The sequence below is a fragment of the Gracilinanus agilis genome, chromosome 3, assembly GCF_016433145.1.
Source record: "Gracilinanus agilis isolate LMUSP501 chromosome 3, AgileGrace, whole genome shotgun sequence".
Taxonomy (NCBI): domain Eukaryota; kingdom Metazoa; phylum Chordata; class Mammalia; order Didelphimorphia; family Didelphidae; genus Gracilinanus; species Gracilinanus agilis.
In genome coordinates, this window is record NC_058132.1 from 136,380,895 (window position 1) to 136,404,202 (window position 23,308).

The following is a 23,308-nucleotide window of genomic DNA, read 5'->3' on the forward strand; positions in this document are numbered from 1 at the left end:
GCTTCTGGGGCAAGTCATTATTAACCATTGCTTCTGAGATTGGAACAGAGATAAAACCAGCTCCTCTCCCATCTCCCCATCTCTTCAGTTCACTTTGCTTTACTTTGGAAGAAGACACAAGGGAAAAGGCAGATAGAGAGATGATAGATAGATAGATAGATAGATAGATAGATAGATAGATAGATAGATAGATAGATAGATAGATAGATAGAGATAGACACAGATAGACAGACATACAGATACACAGATAGATATATAGACAGATAGAAGGACAGACAGATAGACTTAGAGATATAGAGATGATGTATAGGTATTCTAACAAAAATGAAAGCACTGGACCCACTTTGAGTGGGTTAATTCTTAGCCAATCATCAGGAGGCTATCCAAGTTCCTGAAAACCAATTAGTACACACCAGTGGGTATGTTCACATTCCATGAGCAAGTACCCCTAAATTGTTGTAAACAATGGCCTATACTCTGTCATCTTGCCAGATCAATTAGTGGTGAGTGACTTAAATTGATCAGTAACTCTCCTAATCACTTATTATGTAAAGAAATACAAATGAATTCAATGCAATATAAAGAGAAAAGGAATGTTCAGGACTAGGGGATGAGGAAAGATGTTCAGAGCTGTGCCTTGAAGGAAATTAGAGATTCTATGAAGGGGAGGTGAGGAGAGAATATATTCCAGCTGTAGGTATCTCTTGTGCAAAAAGACAAAGGAGATGGAATGCTGGGTGCAAGAGAACAGGTAGCAGAAGAGTTTCATTGGAACAGAGAATATCTGAAGGGAAGTAATTAAGAAAAAAAAAAGGTAGTAGGAGCCAGTCCACTAAAAAATAAGGCTTTTAAATTGTGTATTTTATCCTAGAAGCAATGAGGAGCCATTGAGAATTCTTTTTTTTTTTTTTTATTATAAACCCTTAACTTCTGTGTATTGGCTCCTTGGTGGAAGAGTGGTAAGGGTGGGCAATGGAGGTCAAGTGACTTGCCCAGGGTCACACAGCTAGGAAGTGTCTGAGGCCAGATTTGAACCTAGGACCTCCCGTCTGTAGGCCTGACTCTCAATCCACTGAGCTACCCAGCTGTCCCCCATTGAGAATTCTTGAGAAGAGAGTAGCACCTGTGTCTTAAGAAAATCAATTTGGATGGGCAGCTAGGTGGTTCAGTGGATAAGCAACCAGGCCTACAAGTAGGAGATCTTGGGTTCAAATCTAACCTCAAATGTTTCCTAGCTTGGGCAAGTCACTTTACCCCTATTGCCTTGCCTTTCAGTTTTAGATTATTTTTTTGTATTGATTTGAATATGAAAGATAAGGGTTTTTTTTTTAAAAAAAGAATATCAGTTTGGTAGCCATGTGGAAGATAGACTAACTCTCTATTCATTATTTTGATCTAGTGTTTTAAGAGAGTGTTTAAAGGGGGCAGCTGGGTAGCTCAGTGGACTGAGAGCCAGGCCGAGAGACGGGAGGTCCTAGGTTCAAATCCGGCCTCAGACACTTCCCAGCTGTGTGACCCTGGGCAAGTCACTTGACCCCCATTCCCTACCCTTACCACTATTCCACCTATAAGTCAATACACAGAAGTTAAGGGTTTAAAATTTAAAAAAAAAAATAAAAAAAGAGAGAGCATTTAAAGAAAGAATGATGCAACTCTCCTTTTTCTGAGTAGGTTAATAAGATAACAAAGCAGTCAGACATTTCATCCCATGCTGCAGTGAAATGAGCACTAAAGAGGGGACTAGGTTCAAGTCCTAGCTCTGTATGAACCCTTAGCTGAGCTAGAAGGCAATGCAGGGCTCAACAAGCTGGAAACCTCAGAGGAATTAGGTGGAAACTCTGTGAAACCCCACCTTAATTCCACAATATTCCTTCCTGACACCAGACAGATCCTTTGTTTATTAGCACAAATCCTGGATTACCACTCTTCAGGCTTGACACAAGCTGGAACCAGCAGAAGTGGATTCATCTTCATTCATCCTCTTATCCTTTTCTCCTTAACTACCTGGAGGTGCCTTTCGGACTTATAAGATCTCTTTCCCGAAATGGAGCCAGGCTGAAGGCATTAACTAGTAGTGCAACCTGAACAAGACATTTAATCTCTTAAGTGTCTCTTTCCTTAGCTACTAAATGAGGGGGTTGGACTTAATGATCTCTTAAGTCACTTCTGGATCTAAAATTCTCCAGTCTCTGATTTTCTCTCTACATTCAAGTAAATCTCAGCCAAGAAAATCCTCAAAGCACTTTGCTGTCAGAGTGAGAGAAAGTCATCCTGGGAGATGTCCTGCAGAATCTGGGCAGAGAGACGAATGGCCCACATTTCCCATTACTAGAATGAATATCTCTGCTCTTCTCAGAAATGAAGAAAAATCACTTTCCTAGTACTTGGTTTTTCGGGATTCTTGGAGTCTAAGAAAGAATGGATATGCCAAGAGTCTAAGTACATTTAAAGCACAATTGTTTGTCTTATTCTAATAGAATCTATGTTCTTCCAGGGTAAGGACTATTTATTGATCAATTAACATTTATCCCTACTATGTTCCAGGCACTGAGCTAAGCACTGGGAATAAAAAAAGAGGCAAAAGGTGGTTCCTGTCTACCTTCAAGGAACTCACATTTTAATAGAGGAGACAAATATAAACAAAGAAGCTATGTATAGGATAAATAGGAAATAATTAACAGAAAGAAGGTACTAGAATTAAAAGCAGTTGAGAAAGTTTTCCTGGGAAAGAAGATGGGATTTATATCAGCTATATCAAATTTTATCAGTTTGTCTTTGTATCCTCAGCGCCTGTCGTTAGATGTTCAGTGCCTGGTATATGGGTGTTCGAAGAGGACTAGCACATCTGGTATGAGGGCTTGCTGAGCCCTTTTCAGGGCTGCTCATCCACCTTTGATGTTTACCTTTCACCTAGCTCCCACCTGAGACTCCAAGAAGCTGTAACAAGTACAGCAGCCACACCCTGGTAAGCCATCTAAGCAGATGGGCTGAACCAAGTCGAGGGTAACCAACAGACATCATCCATCAGTGAGTTAGGAGGGTGTCTACCCCAAGCATGTGAAGACTTCACCGGCAGAATAGAGGATAATAGTTTGTTCCAAGAGCTATGGAGAGTTTAGAGCTTTATTAGAAATTGGAGAAACCAACGTCATCCACTGCATCCCAAGCCATCACCAGACATCTTGACTTTTGTCTTACCCTCTGGACTTCGATGACTTTATTTTTTGTTTTTTTTGTTTTTTTGTTTTTTTTTTTAAACCCTTGTACTTCGGTGTATTGTCTCATAGGTGGAAGATTGGTAAGGGTGGGCAATGGGGGTCAAGTGACTTGCCCAGGGTCACACAGCTGGGAAGTGTCTGAGGCTGGGTTTGAACCGAGGACCTCCTGTCTCTAGGCCTGACTCTCACTCCACTGAGCTACCCAGCTGCCCCCTTCGATGACTTTAAAAGAAAGAGCGAGGTCGGCAACTTTGTCAAGAACAAAAAAACAGCCTAGTGTTAACCCCTTCCTCAGTGAAAATAATTACAGAAGGCCCAAACAGCTAGAAACCTAATAAAACCTAGAAGGAAACAATTCCTTATCAACTTGGGAATAAAGAAATGCTTTGATCATTGGATAAAGTCAGGTGACACCTCACAAAAAAATATTGTGATGCTTCTGAGTAGAAATGGCTTGGGGAAGGGGGAGAGGGTGGAAAGGTATGAGAAAAATTATACTGTTCTGTCACTGGAATACAAAGGTCCACAGCTATATCAGTAAGTCAGCTAACATTTATAAAGTAATTTCTAAGACACTGGCTTAGCCCTAGGGATACAAAGAAAGACAAGAATAAAAAACAAGGGGGCAGCTGGATAGCTCAGTGGATTGAGAGCCAGGCCTAGAGACAGGAGGTCCTGGGTTCAAATCTGGCCTCAGACACTTCCCAGCTGTGTGACCCTGAGCAAGTCACTTGACCCCCATTGCCCACCCTTACCACTCTTCCACCTATAAGTCAATACACAGAAGTTAAGGGTTTAAAATTAAAAAAAAATTAAAAAAAAAGAATAAAAAACAAAACCCAGTCCTCAATCTCAAGGAGCTCACAGTCTAATAGAGGAGACAGCATGCAAATGAATATGTATAGAAAAGATATAGACAGGATGCTGGGCATAGTCTCTGTGGTGGAATAACTGAGGAAATAATCTGATTTATTAGCAAAACAGGTATAATAAATGGGCCAATGGACTCCTTAGTCCAAAGAAGACCCTGATTACAGAGTGAGACAGACTTCTGTATCAAAAACAATTAATAAAATCTAAGAGCAATTAGTTAAAAGAAAACAATTCACCACGACAGAAAAATTAAGTAGCTTTATTTCTAATTGGAGGAAAGAATAAGGATTTTCCAAGTTAGGCAGGAGGGAGAACAAACAGGTACAATTCCCCACAGGTACCTGTATTCCATCAAAGGAACATGGAAACAATGATTGACCAGCATGAAGCCAGTTTTCAGATAAGATTTATGGGCTGCCTGAGATGTATACTTGTGAGAAAACTCCTTACATCAGTCTTAGGAACTTACTGAGTTTCTGGTTGACATAACCTACATCTTTAGTTAAAGGTCTCTAAGCAATGGGTAGAGGTAGTCAAGCTCTCCAGCCATGCAGAACTAGGTTCAAACAATGCAGTAAAGTTTTCTCACAGTTCCCATAACTGAATAAAGTTTTCTCACAAGATGAAAATTGGACTAGCCAATAACTGAAAAAAATAGAAAGGGAATTGATCTAGACCCAGAATTGAGTCACAAGATGGAGTCAGTGTAGTTCACTCAATTCCCACAATTTCAAGCTCAGAAGGAAGGCACTAAGATTAAGAACTAATCACAAGATATTTATTGTGTTCCATCATCTATGTCTTTGCCCAATGATCAAAGTACTTTGTTTCTGGTGAATTTGATTAAAGAAAAGTTCCCACCTACTTTACACTTTTGATTAACTGATTCAACTGAGCTGTGAGGATTGAAGAGGAAAGTCTTTTAGATTACATTAATTGAGGTGGAGATTTACACTAGCATAGTGCCTTGCACATAGAAGGTTCTTTAATAAATGCTCATTGGACTAGATCGCTTGTTAGACAATTCATATCACTGTACAATCTACTGTTTCCCTCTGGTGCTTCAGTGTCAAGTGAAAATGATCTCAAAGGGATTTCAAAGTCTTGAACTCAAGTTCTAATAGGTCTTGTCAAGTCTGAAAGTCTTCAGGAATGAACCTGGCTAGGTCAGAACATAAACTCACATAAGGGTAGGAAAGATAATCTCCTTGAAGGCAAGGCCTCTGACAAGATTTTGTCTTCTGTCTCCAGTGCCTAGCCAGGTGCCTAATAAGTTATTGCTGATTGCTGAAGCGATTGTTTGTACCAATGGTTAGTGCAGCCTAACTTAGAGAAAAAGGGAAAGAATCCAAAAGAGGATCTAGTAAGGATTTTTTAAAAAAGATTCATTTGGGTCAGCAACCTGGGTTTCTCAGAAGTGCCAAAATCCAAAGAATTGAGATGAATAGGAAGCCAGTAAAAGGTGTGGTCGATAATGAATATCATTTATATGCATTGTAAGATTTGCAAAGTAAATATGGAGATAAGATACTGGGAGTTTCTAGCCACTGTTTATGACTCAACTTGTCTCCTAGAAGCTTTGGACCAAGAGAGCAACCATGTTCATTCCCTGCTCTGACCTGTTTTATTGCCTAGCTCAGAACTATCAGACTCTCTGTAAGCTGAACAATGCCAGAAAGGCCATGAATTTGAACACAGAAGATAAATAAAATTTGCCAAATGACCATACTTGAATGATATGGCCAGAATATTATCACAGAAACTGGTCCCTAAGTTCACTATTGCTGTTCAGAGCAACAGCATCCTCCTAGACACAAAGGCTAGTGACGCAGATGTCATCTTCAGCTTCTCGTTCTCTCACCTTCCACGTCTGATCTCTTGCTCAGTCCTGTCGATTCTGCTTGCTCAGGATGTCCTCCCCCTCCCTGATACTGCGCCAACCTGGTGCAGCCTCTCCTCACCTCATACTTGCACTGTAGCAATAGCCTTCTGATTGGCTTTCTTGCCTCAAATCTCCCCACCACACCTTCCTTCTGAGATTACCTCCAAGTTAGTAGATAGATTGTTTAGTTGTTTCAGTCTTGCCTGACTCTTCATGACCCCATTTGGGGTTTTCTTGGCAAACATACTGGAGTGGTTTGCCATTTCCTTCTCCAGCTCATTTTATAGATGGGAAAACCAAGGCAGACAAGGTTTAGTGACTTGCCCAGAATCAAACAGCAAGTAAGTATCTTGAGGCCAGATTTGAACTCAAGAAGATGAGTCTTCCTGACTCTAGCCCAGCACTCTATCCACTGTGCCACCTACCTGCCATATTAGATAGCTATAAATGCACACACACACACACACACATACACACATGTACACACATAGTATGTACATGAAATTTTATTTGAATATAGTTGTTTTTATGCTGTCTCTCTATTAGAGTGTAAGCTCCTTTTTTTGTATCTTCAGAGATTAGCACAATCTCTAGCACATAATAATTGGTTAATTTAATAAACATATTAAGTTGGCTAAATTTTATAAATAAGAAACACTATTTAGTAAGTGCTTATTGATTTGAAGAGGAATAAAGCATTTATTAAGTACCCACTATGTGTCAGGCACTGGAGTAAGAGCTTTACAAATATTATCTCATTTGATCTTCACCCTAGGAGGTAGCTTCTATTATTATCCCCAATTTATAGTTGAGGCAACTGAGACAAAGAGAAGTTAAATGACTTTTCCAGGATCACACAGCTGTTAAGTATCAAAGACCAATTTTAAATTTGGCTTTTCCTTTCCTAGCTGCCCAAGGACCTAGCAGATTGATTATCATTTACCACTACCGTTGTTTTTAAAATTTATCCTGGATCCAGCCCCCTTAACTTACTCTTTGCTTGGATCTAAGGTTTGCTCCTGAGATTTTATTTTTCAGATATAAGGGAGAGAAGCCTTTTTGTTGGCCCCCTTTCACCTTTCATGCTAATTCAAGGCTCTTTGTTCTTGAGTAAAAGGAAAGAAAAGAAAAAGCAAGAAAATAAAATGTTGATCACACAAAATTTAAAAAAGATCAAAAAGAGGGATATAGATATGAACAAGTAACCAAGAAAAAAAAATAGAGAAGGCATGCAACAAGTTATGTAAAGACAGAAACAGGTAGAAATAGAGGCAAATGGAAAAACAGTAGAGATGATTGTTAAGAAATAAGAGGCAATGAAATGTGTAAACTAGTAAGATGCAGTTTGTGCTTTCCTATCTTTGTATCCTCAACACTTGGCCCAGTGCCTGGCATGAAGTTAATAGCTTAATAAGTGCTTTATCATTCATTTAGATGGACAATTTTGTGGCAGAATTATCCTATCTATCTCTTGTATTATCCTAGAAAGTCTTGCTGGAAGAGTAACAATCTTCACTTTCTCAAAATTGCAAGTCTGGTAATGTTAGCTATTATGTAAAGAAGGGACATTACTAGGATTAACATTATTTTACCTCACCAACCAAGAGATTAGTAGAAAGTAATTCCACATATCTTACACGTTGGTCATTTATTCATTGGCTGGCCCTCCTTTGAATTTAACAAGAACTTGCTCCATCAAAAGCTTCCCCTGGAATTTTGGAGAATATTTGAGACATTCAAGAAGAAAGGCTCAACTCATCCTATTATAGTATCATTTGAATGATCAGATTCTGAGGGTCAAAAGTTGCTCAGAGTAAAAAATGAAGGAAAGAGCAAAGTTAAAGCCAAAATGATCCATAGATGCTCTGAAAAAGAATTAGAAAAATAGACCACCTAGGTAAATACAGTCATCGATGGATTGAGTCACCATAGTTAATGAGGACTTACTGGTGAGATAGCATTTCTTCTTATTCAGAACTCTTTTTATACTGATCAGGGGATGAAAGTGATGTCATGGGAAGACATTCAATTTGTGGCCACAGAGTTAGAGTGATAGATTTGGGGGCCAAGAAGACTTGGATTTAATTCCGCCCAGAGGAGCTAACTAACTTGGTGGTCCTGGGCAAGTTATTTAATTTCTCTTAGGCTCAGTTTCTTCTTCTCTATTATTTCATCTTTCTAAGTTGAAATCTGACCTCCCCACTTTCTACCTGTGGGCCAGACATTTAACCCTGTTAGCCTCAGTTTCCTCATTTGTAAAATGCTTTGGAGAAGGAAATGGCAGAACACTCCAACATCTGTGCCAAGAAAATCCTAAATGGGGTCACTGAAACAACTGAACAACACTAGGAACACCCATCTCACAACATTGTTTTAAAGACCAAAAAAGATAATGTATGTCGAGTGCTTTGCAAATCTCACAATGCTATATATTGAGATATATTGTCATCATCTGTTAGCACCACCCTTTTTAATAGCCCTCTCCTATCATGGGAGAGACCAAACATTCCCAGAAACCACAAAAACGTCCTGTCAGGTCTTGAAGGTAGGAAGACTGCAAAGCTTCATTTGGCTCTTGGAGGGAGGGATGGCCAAGTTCCAGATCTGCTAGCGTCCTATTGGCAAGCTGTGGCCCAAAGCCTCAAACTGGGAAGATACAGAGGAAAAAGTCATTCTGCCAGAGGGGCCAGCAATCATCGGGGATTAAGTACGGGCCAGGTGGTTCATGGACATTCACACGGGGTGGGATGTGCCCAGGGAGGGACTGAATCAAGGGCCAAGAACCAAGACGAGCTGAGTGATCTGGCACGAGATACACAGCAAGCTCACCAGAGGGGAGCACGAGCAGGGCTGATGGCTTCAGCTCCTGTGTTTGCTGACACACACTTCTTTTTACAGCCAAATTCTGCAGTCAGCCCAGGACCCTTCAAGGCTGCTGAGTGAAGCTGTTCACATCCAGACACATCAGTTTCTTGATACTGAATTCATCACTAAACTAATCGTTTTTAGATCTCTGATGAATTTGTTCATCTCAGGAGAATCACTTTACAGATATTAACTTTAAATTTCTTCCTGACTTCTTACCTTGCGAGCTTTCATCACATATGGAAGAGTGGATAAAACATTGGTCTTGGAGATGGAAAGACCCCGATTCAAATACCCCATCAGATCGCCCCTGAGCGAGTAGCTTGAGTTCTCTGTGCCTCTGTTTCTTCATCTGTAAAAGGAGGGAAGATGTGGGCTCCATGACTACCATAATTCCACGCAGCTCTAAATCTATGATGCTAAGAGCCCATATTTACAAAAAACTCAATGTGTGTCTATGTGTCTATATACAGATATGTGTGTGCACATGTGAATAGACACAGAGACTTGATCTGAGATTTCACTTATTTTGTTAACAACGAGAAATCCTTCTACCAATTTGGTTGGTATCTTCCCTATAATTTCTAAATTAGAGAGTTATCTATGTGAATATACATATATATGTATACACATACACATATGTATACATGATCACAAATTGATCTATATGTGCATATATGTTCCCACATAGAGATGTGCATATAAATTAATATTAATATACTATATGTATATGAATGTATGCATCTATGTGTATATATGTAATATAAGAGCAAGTAGGTGACTAGAGTCAGAAAGAATTGAGTTCAAATCCAGCTTCAGACATTTACTACCTGTGTGACCTTGGACAAGTCACTTAAACTTTATTTATATCCATTTCCTCAGCTGTAAAATAGGGATAATAACTGTACCTACCTCCCAGGGTTGTTGTGAGGATAAAGTCAAATAATAATTATAAAGCACAATGTGGTGCCTGGCATGTAGAAAGATCTATATAAATGTTAGCTATTAGAATACATATATTATATTATATATTAGAATATATAACTTAATAGATTTTAGAATATGTAACTTAATATATAACAATAATATTTATATAATATATTATATATTAGACTATATAACTTAATATATATCTGTGTGTATGTACACAAAAAGTATATATATGTGTGTGTGTGGTAGGTAGAACTTTATATATATAAAATAAATTATTTCTAAATATTACTTAAATTTATAAATATAAACTAAATCCCTAAAAAAACAAATATTTATTTATTTATTATTGATGTGTTGTGTTATTTATTTATATATATTGTATACATATATATATATATATTTATATATAGTTCTACCTACCACAGTGCCTGCTCATGAATGCCATGAAGGTATTCCTAGGTTCTTGGAGGTTGTGCCAATCAAGTGTATGGCCTATAAAAATGGAAAGGCTTTGAATAAGGACCCATCAATGTCTCATATATCTGTATCTGTTGTCTGAAGACACATTTCACAAAGTGAAAAATTGGGAAAGCAATCATGAAATGCCTCTTAAGGTTATGCTCTGTCTCAATAGAAGGGAAAGCTCCACTAATGAAATCATAACTCTTTTGAGATCTAAAATGTAATATATAATCATATCTAGATATATATCTCTATATAGATAAATATATGATAGTGTGCTGTAATGCAGGATTTATGCAAGATCTCTTGCATTTACAAATTACCCTAAGCAATCCTGGCAGGTAGGAGAATGGAACTTTGGCCCAGCAGGTGCCAATCCCAAGACCTGACAGTCTGAGCTGGGACTATAAATACCCCTGCTGAATCAACCTGGGGGTTCTGATTTCCTTGAACTCACCCAGACACCCAGCTACCCCTGGACTTCCCTTGGGGACCCTGGGTTGAGGGAGGTGGATCATGGGTAGGAAATTAGATTAGGTCAGCCTAGCAATAGGGACACTCCTAAACCAAGTCATCAACCTCATCTGTCTAGCTAGTGGATCACTTAACATCAGGGCAGTGGAAATTATCCTTGGCTGAGGGGCTGGTTCCCTCAGCCTGATCTTACCTTCTAGGACCATTGCCAACACTGGCCAGTCACCCTTAGCAACAGCTTCTCTGGACCCTAAACCCTCTTTTCTCAGTTTTCCCTCCTGTGTTTAAATAAACCCTTAGCCTGATACTGTGAGCTTCTGTAGTTATTTATAACATCATTCTGGGATAAGGGGCTGAAAAGAGGGAGAATAGCAACCATTTGACTCCAAAGAAAGTACTGGGCAGCATCCATTTTATTCAGGAAGTGTGTGAGATTCACTTCCTGTTGAGTTCTGCTTTCACTCCAGCAGGGAGGGGCTCCTCACTCACCACCTTAAAGGAGCCTACAGATAGCAGGGTGACTGACTGGGCATCACAGCTCAGGTTACACATCCTTGGCAGTCTCAAATCACCAGCTACCATAGTTACAGGCTCCCTGGCCAGGTGACTCACTTGTACCACCAGCTCCCCTGTTATGAGCCACATTACCCCCTTATTACAGTGCCAAGTCAGGAGTCAAGAAGACCCACCTTCCAGAGTTCAAATCTAGCCAAAAACACTTAGTAGCTGTGTGAACTTGGCCAAGTAATTTAATCCTATTTGCCTCAGTTTCCTCATCTGAAAAATGTGCTGGAGAAGGAAATGGCAAAATACTCCAGTATCTTTGCCAAGAAAACCTCCCAAAAAGTGATCATCATGAAGAGTCAGACACAACTGGAAAATGACTAAACAACATTCACACAGATATAGATAGATAGAAGCTAGGAACTGAACCTATGACTTCATTTTAATCAGAAGCTCCCAGTGAAGAACTCCCTTGACCAAACAGGTCAGGATCATCTGTCTATCTTAGAAAATTGCCTAAATAACTGAGAGTTTAATTCATCTGTCTAGGGTTATATATACAGTGTGCACCTGAGACAGGGTTTGAATGCTGGTCTTCCTGACTTCAAATCCAGCCCTCTATCCACTATGCCAGACTATCTATCTATCTATCTATCTATCTATCTATCTATCTATCTATCTATCTATCTATCTATCTATCTATCTATCTGTCTGTCTGTCTGTCTGTCTATCTATCTATCTACCTATCTATCTATCTACATATATACATATTTTAAATATATTCATCCACTTCACCTTCTCCCAGCCCCCAGCCACCCAAATCCCATCTGATATTCTTGACCAAGAGTTCCCAACTCTATTCTTTCTAGTGAAATGAAGGACCATCAGGCCTTACCATCTGCCATGACTTCACACCCTCCATATCCTTGAAAATGTCTTACACATGTAACCTAAAGACTCCTGGGTCTTTCCATCTATCCTCACCCCAATCTAATCTTCCATCACCCTTAACCTTCTAGATCTTGCCATCAACCCTGCTGCTGAACTTTCTTTTATGTGTGATCTCTCCATATTAGAGTTCAAACAAGGACTATTCAAGGTTTTTTTTTTATCTTTATCTTCAATGATTAGCACAGTGTTTGGCTCAAAATAAGTCCTAATAGATACTTTCTCATTCATTAATTCATTCAATAAGAACTTAAACTATGGAATGTCCTAGATTTTGATTCTTCCTTTAAGTATAATCATTTTATTTTTACACAAATGCTCACCAGTCTAAAATGCTCATACAATGTCCCCTTTGTTAAGAGCTGTCAGCTTTCATCTCAGGGTACCTTTCTCACCTTAGCAGAGGCTCTCTATTCATCAAATTGATAACTTCTTTGTAACAGATACTATTTATAGATCGAGTAAAATCGCTAGATTCTTAAAATATTCAAGTTGTCTCTTCTCTACTCCATCCATTGTATAATAACTTTTTTCTCCCTTAATGTCATTGTTAGTTTCCAGACAACTGAAATTCTGGCCCAATAACCACATCTCCAAGGCAACCCACCTCTCTCACAAAAACAGAACACTTATCAGATGAACAAATTAAAATTAAACACAAAACCATGGCTTTCTTACTGCTTTTGGCTTTGGATTCAAACACCTTCATACATCCACAAAGCTCCTTCACTCAGAAGACTTGAGGGCTGAAAAAGGAAATTGTTAAGGGGCTTCTGAATGCAGTCTTAATCTAATACTGTTCCAAAACAGTGCTCTGTACACAGCAGCTAAGGCTCAATAAGTGTTTTTGATAGTGAGGGATGCAAGCTGTTACAAGTCTCTTTCTACTCTAGTCCATCCTGCATTGAGCTATCAGAATGATCTTTCTAAAACATAGGTTTGACCATGTTACTCCTTCCTACTCAATAAACTCCAGGGCTTCCCTCTTACCTGTAGGATCAAATACAAAATCTTCTAATTGGCATTTAAAGCCCTTCATTACCTAGCCCCTTCCTAACTTCCCACTATTCCTTCCTTTCTTTCTTTACTTACTTTCCACCTTACTTCTGTGCAAGTACTCTACCAGGGCAACACCGATCTCCTTACTGTTCCTCAAACACTCCATCTCCCAGCTTCATGCACCTACATTGGCCATACCCCATGCCTAGAATTCTCTCCCACCTCATCTCCATCTCTTGACATCATTGGCTTCCTTCAAGTCTCAGCTAAAGTCCTGCCTTCCCTAAGAAGCCCTCTCTATCCTCTTTAATTAAGATAATCTGAGATTATGTCCAATTTTTCCTATACATATCCTGTTTGTACACAGTTGTTTTATCAGTGGTAATAAGCACAAAACATTTTCTGCTGATAGAGTGGGTTTCTGTTGAAGTTTATTAAGTGAAAACAGTGTAATTGCTCTTAACTATATAACCTATAATAAACTAGATATACCCTCCTCGCTGTTATCTGAAAACATCAGGGGTCTAAGATGGTTGCTTTGGGGTTGCATTAAAAATTCATCACAGTTGACCTAAAGTCCTGCTTTACATATATTATTATTCTTGAGCTTCCCACCAACCCTGGGAGGCCGGCACTACTGGCATAATCATTCCCATTTTTCTGTAGCACATCCATTCTGAACTCACTCTCCCAAGCCCAATCGGCATGGCAGGTCTGTCAAAAGCTCCTACTTCTCTCCTCAGGGTTCTTCTGTAGGTAACTTTGTTTGTCAGTACCAATTTCTTTTCTTTTTTAAAATCCTTACCTTCCATCTTAGAATCAGTAATGTCTATTGGTTCCAAGGCAGAAGAGCATTAAGGGTTAGCCATTGGGGAAGTGGGGAGGAGTGTTAAGTGACTTGCCCAGGCAGTGTCTGAGACCAAATTTGAACCCAGACCTCCCATCTCTATGTCTGGTTCTCAATCCACTGAGCCACCTAACTGCCCCTTCCAGTATCAATTTCCTAATATTATCTCCTAATATAATTTGATTAATTAGCATCAACTAGGTTTTATGATAATAGATGGCAATTAAATAGCATTATAAAGTTTCCAAAGGACTTTACATGTTTATTTATTTGATCTTCACAAAAACCTTGTAAGGTAGATGCTATTATAATCACCATTTTACAGATGAGGAAACTGAGGTTAAGAGCACTTTAGTGATTTGGGGGAGACAGGGTGCAAAGCCAGCAAGTGTCTGAGGCAGAGTTCGTACTAGAATCTTCCTGACTTTATTTAAGTCCTGAAATGACTGGAGTGCAACAACCTTCCAAACTGGAAGTATTCTTCTTACTGCCATGATCTTTGGGGAAGGGTGGATTCAAACTTATTCTCTCAACCAAGTTCGATTCTGAGTGTGGCCCTAATGATAGGCAAGTAGCTTCTTTGCCTGCAGCACTTCTCAGCAGCCAGGTCAATTCGCTGATGGTCTGGGCCAAGGAGGTGGCTCCCCAGGGCTGACCAGCTCTTCACTGGGCTTGGCTGCTTCAGCTCCCAATTCAGATAACAGAGGGGACCTTCCATGCTCTTCCATTGTTTTGAAGCTCACCTTCACCTCTTCCATTCAATATGTGTAAATAGAATTTTGTACCCTTGGACTTCATCTCCGGAATCCCTTTCCTTTCGTTCCCACGTTACGTTCTTACGTTGTATCCATAAAGTTGTGTGTAACTCTGCCCTCTCTCTCTTCTCCTGCATGGGAGGCTGGGAAACTCTCTCCTTACTAAGGCCATCACTTTCCTCTACTTCAAGTTATTATTAATTAATCTTATAAAACAGAATACTTGGAGAAATTGTATATTAATTTTAATCTTACAATATCTAACAGTCATCAAAGATGAGTGAACAAAAACCAAATACAAGAGAAACAGAACAGAAGCATCATGAGATCATTAGCACATGATGGCTGAATGAGGAGAGTGGGCTGGAGGCCCTTCGATACCCAAAGAGGACCAGAGCAATCCTTGTCTCTTAGGGCACCAGAGAAGAGAGCACGTTTATCTGTGCAAGTCTTGCAGCTGAGCAGTCCATTAAAAGGCTCTTTTGTCTCCAGTAGTAAGTCAATGGGAAACACAAAGGATAGATGTGTATGTCCTCAAGCAAGGAGGGAAAGAGTGCTCACATCATGCATTTTGGAAAGTGAAAGAAATAAAAAGAATTGGGCCAACATCCTGAGCCAAGGATCTGACTTTATTTTGTGGGCACAAATACAGAGTCAAAAGAAGCAGGCTCACCAAACCTTCATATTGGTCCCCATTTACACTACAGATAAACTGAGGTCCAATAACATTAAAGTGATATATCTGCAGTCACACAATGAGCAAGTGTCAGAGGTGGGATTCAAACTCGTCTCCTGATTATAAATCCCCAATTCTTTGCATTGCATCACTCCATGTTTTGTTGGGTCATTTTCAGTCACATGCAAGTCTCTGTGACCCCCATTTGGGATTTTCTTGGCAATGATATTGAAGTGGTTTGTCATTTCCTTCTCAAGCTCCTTTGACAGATAAGGAAACTGAGGCAAACAGGGTAAAGTGACTTGCCCAAGGTCAGATATAGTCAGTAGGTGTCTGAGGCTGGATTTGAACTCATGAAGCTGAGTCTTCTTGATTCTAAATCTAGTGCCCTATCCACACTACCACCTAGCTGCCCCGCTACATATACTATTAGACAAATTAACAGTACTCAGTCTGCTTTATGATACTAAGATATGGAGAGATTTTCCTTCTATCCTGCCTCACAGGAACTTGAACATACTTTACCCCAGCTTTGTTGAACAAAGTATGTACCATAAATAAAATCCCTTATTGGTTCTGCTTTTCCCCTTTTTCTTTTCTTAAACTCTTACCCTCTATCTTACAATCAATACTAAGTATTGGTTCTAAAGAAGAAGAACGGTAAGAGTGGTAAGTGCTAGGCAAAGGGGGTTAAGTGACTTTCCCAGGGTCACAGTTAGAAAGTGTCTGAGGCCAGATTTGAACCCAGGACCTCTCATCTCCAGGCCTGCCTCTAACCATTGAATCACCTAGCTGCAACCTCTGCGTTATCTCTAAATGAAGACAACAGATGAACTTGGGTTCTTGAAAGCATTCTTCTCTCACTACCACAAATAAGTGTTTAGACTTCGGAATTTCACCAACATAATCAGCACCCTGGTGAGATCCCTGCTGCTCATCCTTTAGAGCTGCACCATCTTCTTCAACATCTCAAATGCTATGTGCTTTAATTCTGGGATTTATACATTCTGATGCATTAAAAGGTCATGCTTTGGGAGCAGCGAGGTGACTCAGTGGATTGAGAACCCAATCCAGAGACAGGAGGTCCTGGGTTCAAATCTAGCCTCAGTCACTTCCTAGCTGTGTGACCCTGGGCAAGTCACTTCACCCCCCATTACCTAGCTCTTACTGCTCTTCTGCCTTGGAACCAGAACATAGTAATGATTCTAAAGTGGAAGTTAAGGGTTTAGTTTTTTTTTTAAAGTTGTGCTTTGTGTTTCAAGCATCACACACATGAATCAAGATCAATTTTGCTTTTCATTACCAATATTCCTATGATGTATTTTCTAGTTCCTTCCCAAACCTTAGGCATAAAACTCACTTTCCAGATTCTAAGGAAAACCTAATCATCCAGGCTTTTGGAGTGTATTACTGCTTGAGGCTTCAACCAATTGAAATCAGAGGAAAGTTGTCTTGCCATCAACAGAAAACCATTCATATACTCTAGTCACATGCTCCCAAGTATGCTTTTTTTTGGAAATCTTTTGCTTTGGCTCATTCTACTGCCAATAAAAACCTCATTAAAAAGCCAATGTACAAACAAGTGCTTCTTGTTCAATATTTGTCACACTCAAGGTCTAAGTAGGCAAACTTACAATAGACCCATTCCCTACATGTCACAGAAAGAGATAGATCAGTTTCTAACATCAATTCTGTCCAAAACATACAGAGAGTTCTTGCCAACAGGGTCAGCACAACACAGGAAATGCAAGGTCCACAATATTTGCAGATTAACTCGGGCATCCTCACCCCTGCTCAGGTTTCAGGGGCTTGTACAGATACTCTGCTTGTAACCACATGGCTGAGGGGGAAAGGTTGGGGGGAAATATGGATCACGATTCTGATTCAAATTCAAAAGATTAAGGATCATAGCCCAAAGGATACAGAGAAGAAGAGTTTTCTTGGCAGTCATCCTGATTTTTGTCTTACTACTACGCATTGATGGCTCTGGAAGAGAGAGTGAGACTGACAACTTTATGTAATTCTGCCTCCTTGAAATCCAGTTTCTTTGCAAGTTAAGACATCATCTGTGGCATCATTGGTCCCCTTCGAATGAAGGACAAACAACAATAAATTTCTACTGACTGACTAACTGACCTCCCCGTATAAGATGAGTGATTCAAGATAAAATGGTCAATAATGTCCCTTCTAGATCCAAATTTGTAATCCTATTGTCCTTTCAAATCTAAATACAGACAGTTCATTCTTCTTTGGGAAAATTCTAATTATTAGGAAATGGCTTCCTTATTCAAAAGCCAAATTTGTCTCTTTACAACTTCTACTTACTTTTCCTACCTTTGCTCTCCTGTGCTAAGCAGAACAGGTCTGATCCTTCATCCATAAGGCTACTCTAGACCTTTCCAGCTTAAATATCAATATTCAATCAGTTTTCATATGATATGAACTTTTGGACTTCCAACATCCTGTTTGCTTTGAACAGCCAAATGAATCCCTTTTTTCAAAGTCTTTTCCAAGACCTCCATAGAGCTCCTATCTCTGGCCTGTTTAACAGTTTATCAGGGCATCTAGGAAGCGATTTGGACTTTCATAATAAGACTGATCTCACAATCCCACAGATTAAATGGAATCAATCTTGCCCCAACCACACAAAAAAAGTTCTACAAGTTCTGGGCTTGGGAAAAAAGTTCAATCTTAACATTCATCTTTGACTATAAAGGGATGAGACCCATATCTGTTCTAAGCAATGTTCTAGACTTCAAATAGGTCACAGAAGAAGATTATGTCCATATTCCATGTGATGGCTATGTTATATAGGCAGCCAATTCCCAGCACAACTGGTGAGACAAAGAATACTTAGAGGTATATACCCATTTGGACATTAAACATCTTCAGGCATGGGTCTAGACCAGAGGTATGTTAAATCTAGCTTGAAAATAGTTCTTTAATTATTATTATATTATATGATTATATGATAATATTATTTTATTAAATTTTCAGGATGAACATTTACCACCTAGAAATCAGCAACTACTACAGATTAAACCCTGAGTTATTATTGTATGTAGGTTGGTTTTGTAGACTTAAGAAAACATTAATAATAAAGATCAAATTTTAAAAGGTTTCACGTATCCTTTTTTTTTTTCTAAGAGAGACGCCTTGGTTGTTTTTAATGCGCTGGTCCAGACAGCTGCCAATTGTTCTGATTACTCCCAAGAAGTCATTGGATTCACTGACTGAACCCAAACTGTGTTCATAAAGTTCATAGAGGTTCTAGGTTCTATCACTGAGGACACCAGAAGAATGCGAGAGTCTAATAGTTTACTCCCAATTGTCATATGGTATGAAATTGTGATCCTTCAACATTCTGCTTGCCCTGAAGGGCCCGATGAATCCTCTTCTTCAAAATCTTTTCCAAATAGGTTTTGAGTGATAATACATGTGTAACCCAGTGGAACTGCTTGTCTGCTCTGGCTCCTTGACTTCAAAAATTTCATCAATTGTACAAAAAAAATCAAGCCATTCCCCAATTGATAAATGGTCAAGGGGCATGAATAGGCAATTTTCAGATATAGAAATCAAAACTATCAATAAGCACATGAAAAAGCTCTACATCTCTCATAATTAGAGAAATGCAAATCAAAACAACTGTGAGGTACCACCTCACACCTAGCAGATTGACCAATATGACAGCAAAGGAAAGTAATAAATGTTGGAGGGGATGTGGCTAAATTGAGACATTAATGCATTGCTGGTGGAGTTGTGAATTGATCCAACCATTCTGGATGGCAATTTGGAACTATGCCCAAAGGACTTTAAAAGACTGTCTGCCTTTTGATTCAGCCATACCACTGCTGGGTTTGTGCCCCCACAGAGATCATAGGGGAAAAGAATTGTACAAAAATATTTATAGCCGCACTCTTTGTGGTGGTAAAAAATTGGAAAATAAGGGGATGCCCTTCAATTGGGGAATGGCTGAACAACATTGTGGTTTCTGCTGGTGATGGAATACTATTGTGCTCAAAGGAATAATGAACTGGAGGAATTCCATGTGAACTGGAACAACTTCCAGGAATTGATGCAGAGTTAAAGGAACAGATCCAGGAGAACATTGTACGCAGAGACTGATACACTGTGATAAAATCGAATGTAATGAACTTCTGTACTAGCAGCAATACAATGATCCAGGACAATTCTGAGGGACTTATGAGAAAGAAAACTATCCACATTCAGAGGAAGAACTTTAGGAGTAGAAATACAGAAGAAAAACAACTGCTTGATCACGTGGGTCGATGGGGATATGATTGGGGATGTAGACTAAATAATCACCATGATGCAAATATCAATAATATGGAAATAGGTCTTGATCAATGACACATTGTAATTTTGCAAATGCAAGAGATCTTGCATAAATCCTGCATTACAACATGTAAAACCCAGTGGAATTGCGCTTTGGCTACAGGAGGGGGTAGAGGGAGGGGAGGAAAGAACATGAATCTTGTAACCATGGGAAAATATTCTAAATTAATTAATTAAATGAAATTTTCCAAAAACAAAGTTCTCAAACTTTCTCTGGATCCAACCTATTCCTCACCCTCAAAATACACCAATACGCGCATGCAAGCTACATCATGACATAGCAGAGAAATATGGGAAATGCTGAAGGATTCCTCACAGCTTTGGCTGTAACTGGTTTCAAATCAGACAAAGTAATCTCTAAGGTCTCTTCTCACTCTAAATCTATGGCCCTTTGATTTATTGTATATACCTGAAGGCAAGTCATTTGGTAGTGGTCCCTACCATAATGGGTTGAATATGGCTATTTTCCCAGTAGAATATAATTTCATTTTCCAGTAGAATGAGGCTTTGAAATCAAAGACTTCTAAGATAGGTTTGGAGGTATGGGTAGAAGATTGTTGGTTTTGAGAGTGTCTTTTTATTCATCAAGCACAAAGTGTTGAATGCAATAAGTACTTTATAAATATCTCTTGAATCAAATTGTGCTGAATCAACCTACACTAATTAATCCCTGGACATGGCCAAAATCTCCAGAAATTTATTGAGCAAGTCACTTGTTTTCCACAGCAAGTTCTGACAGGAGTTTGAAAGGATCTTACATAGTTTGCCTTGATCCTTTGCCACTGCAAAAGCCAGGACATCTCCAGATTAGCAGTTTGAGAAAGGAAAATATTGCAAAAATCTCCTTGAAGGAACTCCTCTATTTAATCTAATAGAGTTATTTCCCCTGGCATAGGAGGTGCCTCAGCATGCAGCCTACCTGACTAGGAAGAATCCAAGGGAAACTACCTTGCCTAGAGCTATACAAAATTGCTTGAGACATCTTTTAGCATCTTTTACTGGGCCAAGAACTTTAGGAGACCCTATGCCAATTCTGTGCAAAAGTCTAGATAATTCTCCATGTTGTCTTTAGGCAGGGCAGCTGTTTCAGACCACTACCAGAGCCAGGGGGAGTTTACTTTCCAAAGAATAGCATATGCACCTGAAAGCACCGCCAGTCATTCAGAGGTCCATTCCAATTGCAGCTGAAGTTCTGAGGACTCTAACCTCCTGCTGGATCTTATAGCACAATTAATAGTCCTGCCTTTGCTGGTCATAGTAAATATTGGAATGGGGATAAAGGGTACCCTGGACACTCCAAGTCTCTAGAGGAAGCTCAGGTCAAAAGCTTATGTGAGGAATTCCTCCATCCTGGACCCTAAAAATGCTGGGGGTGGAAAAAAGCTGGCCCTGGTGGCAACTGCATAAAACTAAGGATTCTTGGAGAGATAAATTTCCTTCTATTTTAGATGCATTTCCCCTAGTTTTATGATGAAGGTTTTAGCACGGAGGTGTACCCTCTATTGTCACCTCAAACATCACTAGATTCTCTGAGATAAGCAACTCACCCATCTTTATGACCAAGGTTTAATATGTCATAAACAATGTATACCTGTGCTTCTCCTCCAGATGCCAAGGCACCTCACATGAGAATGTCACCTAATCCTCCTTAGTTGTCCTCCTCCCCACCTTTCTTTCCAGGTCACAGAGTCTCTGTTCTGTTAAGGTATAAAAATCCTGAACCCCTTCTCCTCAGGGAGGCAGATTTCACCTGCACCTGCCTCCTGACCATTCACTCAATAAATTTCTCTATTTTTAAAGATTCGTTGGAGCCTGGTAATTCTTTAAACAGTGCCTTCCCATGCCAGATAATATCAAGCTCTCCCACAATAATTTGTTTAGAAGGCATCAAACCACATGGCAATATCTTCTTCAAGTGTGTCTACACATTCTAGTGATTAAATCAATCACAAAGTAGTAGGTAAAATCTGCTTCTGAACAACCAATTAATCAAAAAACAAATATTTGCTAAGCACCTACTGTATACCAAACACACTGCTAGGCTGAAGATAGATTTAAAAAAAAAAAAAAAAAGGTTAATCCTCAAAGAGTTTACACTCTGCTAGAAAGGGGCAGGAGAAAGCCAAACCAGAATCCAAATAAGTATAAACCAACAGCTAGATTGTCAGCAACCAGATCTCCTTCCCAACACCACAGCCTAAAAAGTTGAAAAGGAGAGGGGGAAGCCAAAGGTAAGAATGGAGATTTAAAGCCAAGGAGATCTGTGAAGGAGGCATACTACCTAGAATGTTAGCAAATGACTGTTTATCTGATTCACTCTACCAGGACTCTATAGCAACGGTATGTATTCCTTTTCTTAATGCATTGCCATAATCAGAGGTTAGATCCACACAAAGAGACCATTGGCTCAGTCATAGAGATTCCATGATTTCTTTTTAATTTGTAGATATATAATTTTATGTATTTCTAGGTTTGTGGATGCATAATTTGTGATCACCTGCCTCTTTCTAAAAATAAACTCATTTTATGTCAAAATGTGGGCAGCACAGAAGCTTATTATGATTATTTTTTTTTAGGTGGAAGGAAGGGGCTGGGAATAGCATTCTTTGTTAAAGTCTGAAACACTGGTTGTGGTGTCCACTCTGACTAAGTGGGCAAGAAGTATAATCCTGAGCTTCCTTCTTCACCAGCCGGAGGGATCCCCAGGGCCCTCTGAGAGCTTGAAAGCTGGTGGGGAAGGAGAGAGAGGGAACAACTCACTGCTAGGACAGGAATAATTAATACTGACCAAAGAGTGATGACCCTGGAACAACAGCTGCAAATGGCGCCTTAATCCATTTGCTACTAGGAAGTGAGCCAGCATATATTAAATGCCTACTATGTGTCAGACATTGTGCTAAGCCCTTTATAAATATTATCTCATTTATTTACCATCATGGGGGGAAGGGAGAGGAGGGAAAGTGTTGTGGGAGAAATACACCCATTTGTGGCTGGGTCTCACCCCAAAGATGGAAGGCTCAAACAAAATCCAGGAGAAAAGAGTTTTATTTGAAGAAGAAATTTTTAAAATAATATAATAGCCTGATAGCTGGTAGAATAACCTGGAGACTAATCAGATAGCTTTAATGCTGATGGATTAGCCCTGGGACTAGTAGAGTAGCCAATGGAATAGCAGCTCTCCAGGTGTGGAGCAGTAGCCCCAAGAGGTGGATTAGCAATTTCCTTGCCCTGGGCTGATGGAATAACAGCTCTCAGGGAGATGGAGTAGCAGCTCCAGGTGTGGAGTAGCAGCTCCAGGTGTGGAGTTGCAATCCGACACCCAAGTGTGGATCGGGGTTTGCATATTTATTAGTGTCTGGGGACTAGTCATCCCCCATTCCAGGGAAGTCTCCATCTTTTCCAAAACCCTGGAAAATGAGCATGGCCAAATTCAGGTGGAGGTTGGGTCATAGGTGAGCTTAGGGGTACCAGAAAGGGAATAAGGAACATGTGCAGATTTGGGGGGATTCTTCTGGA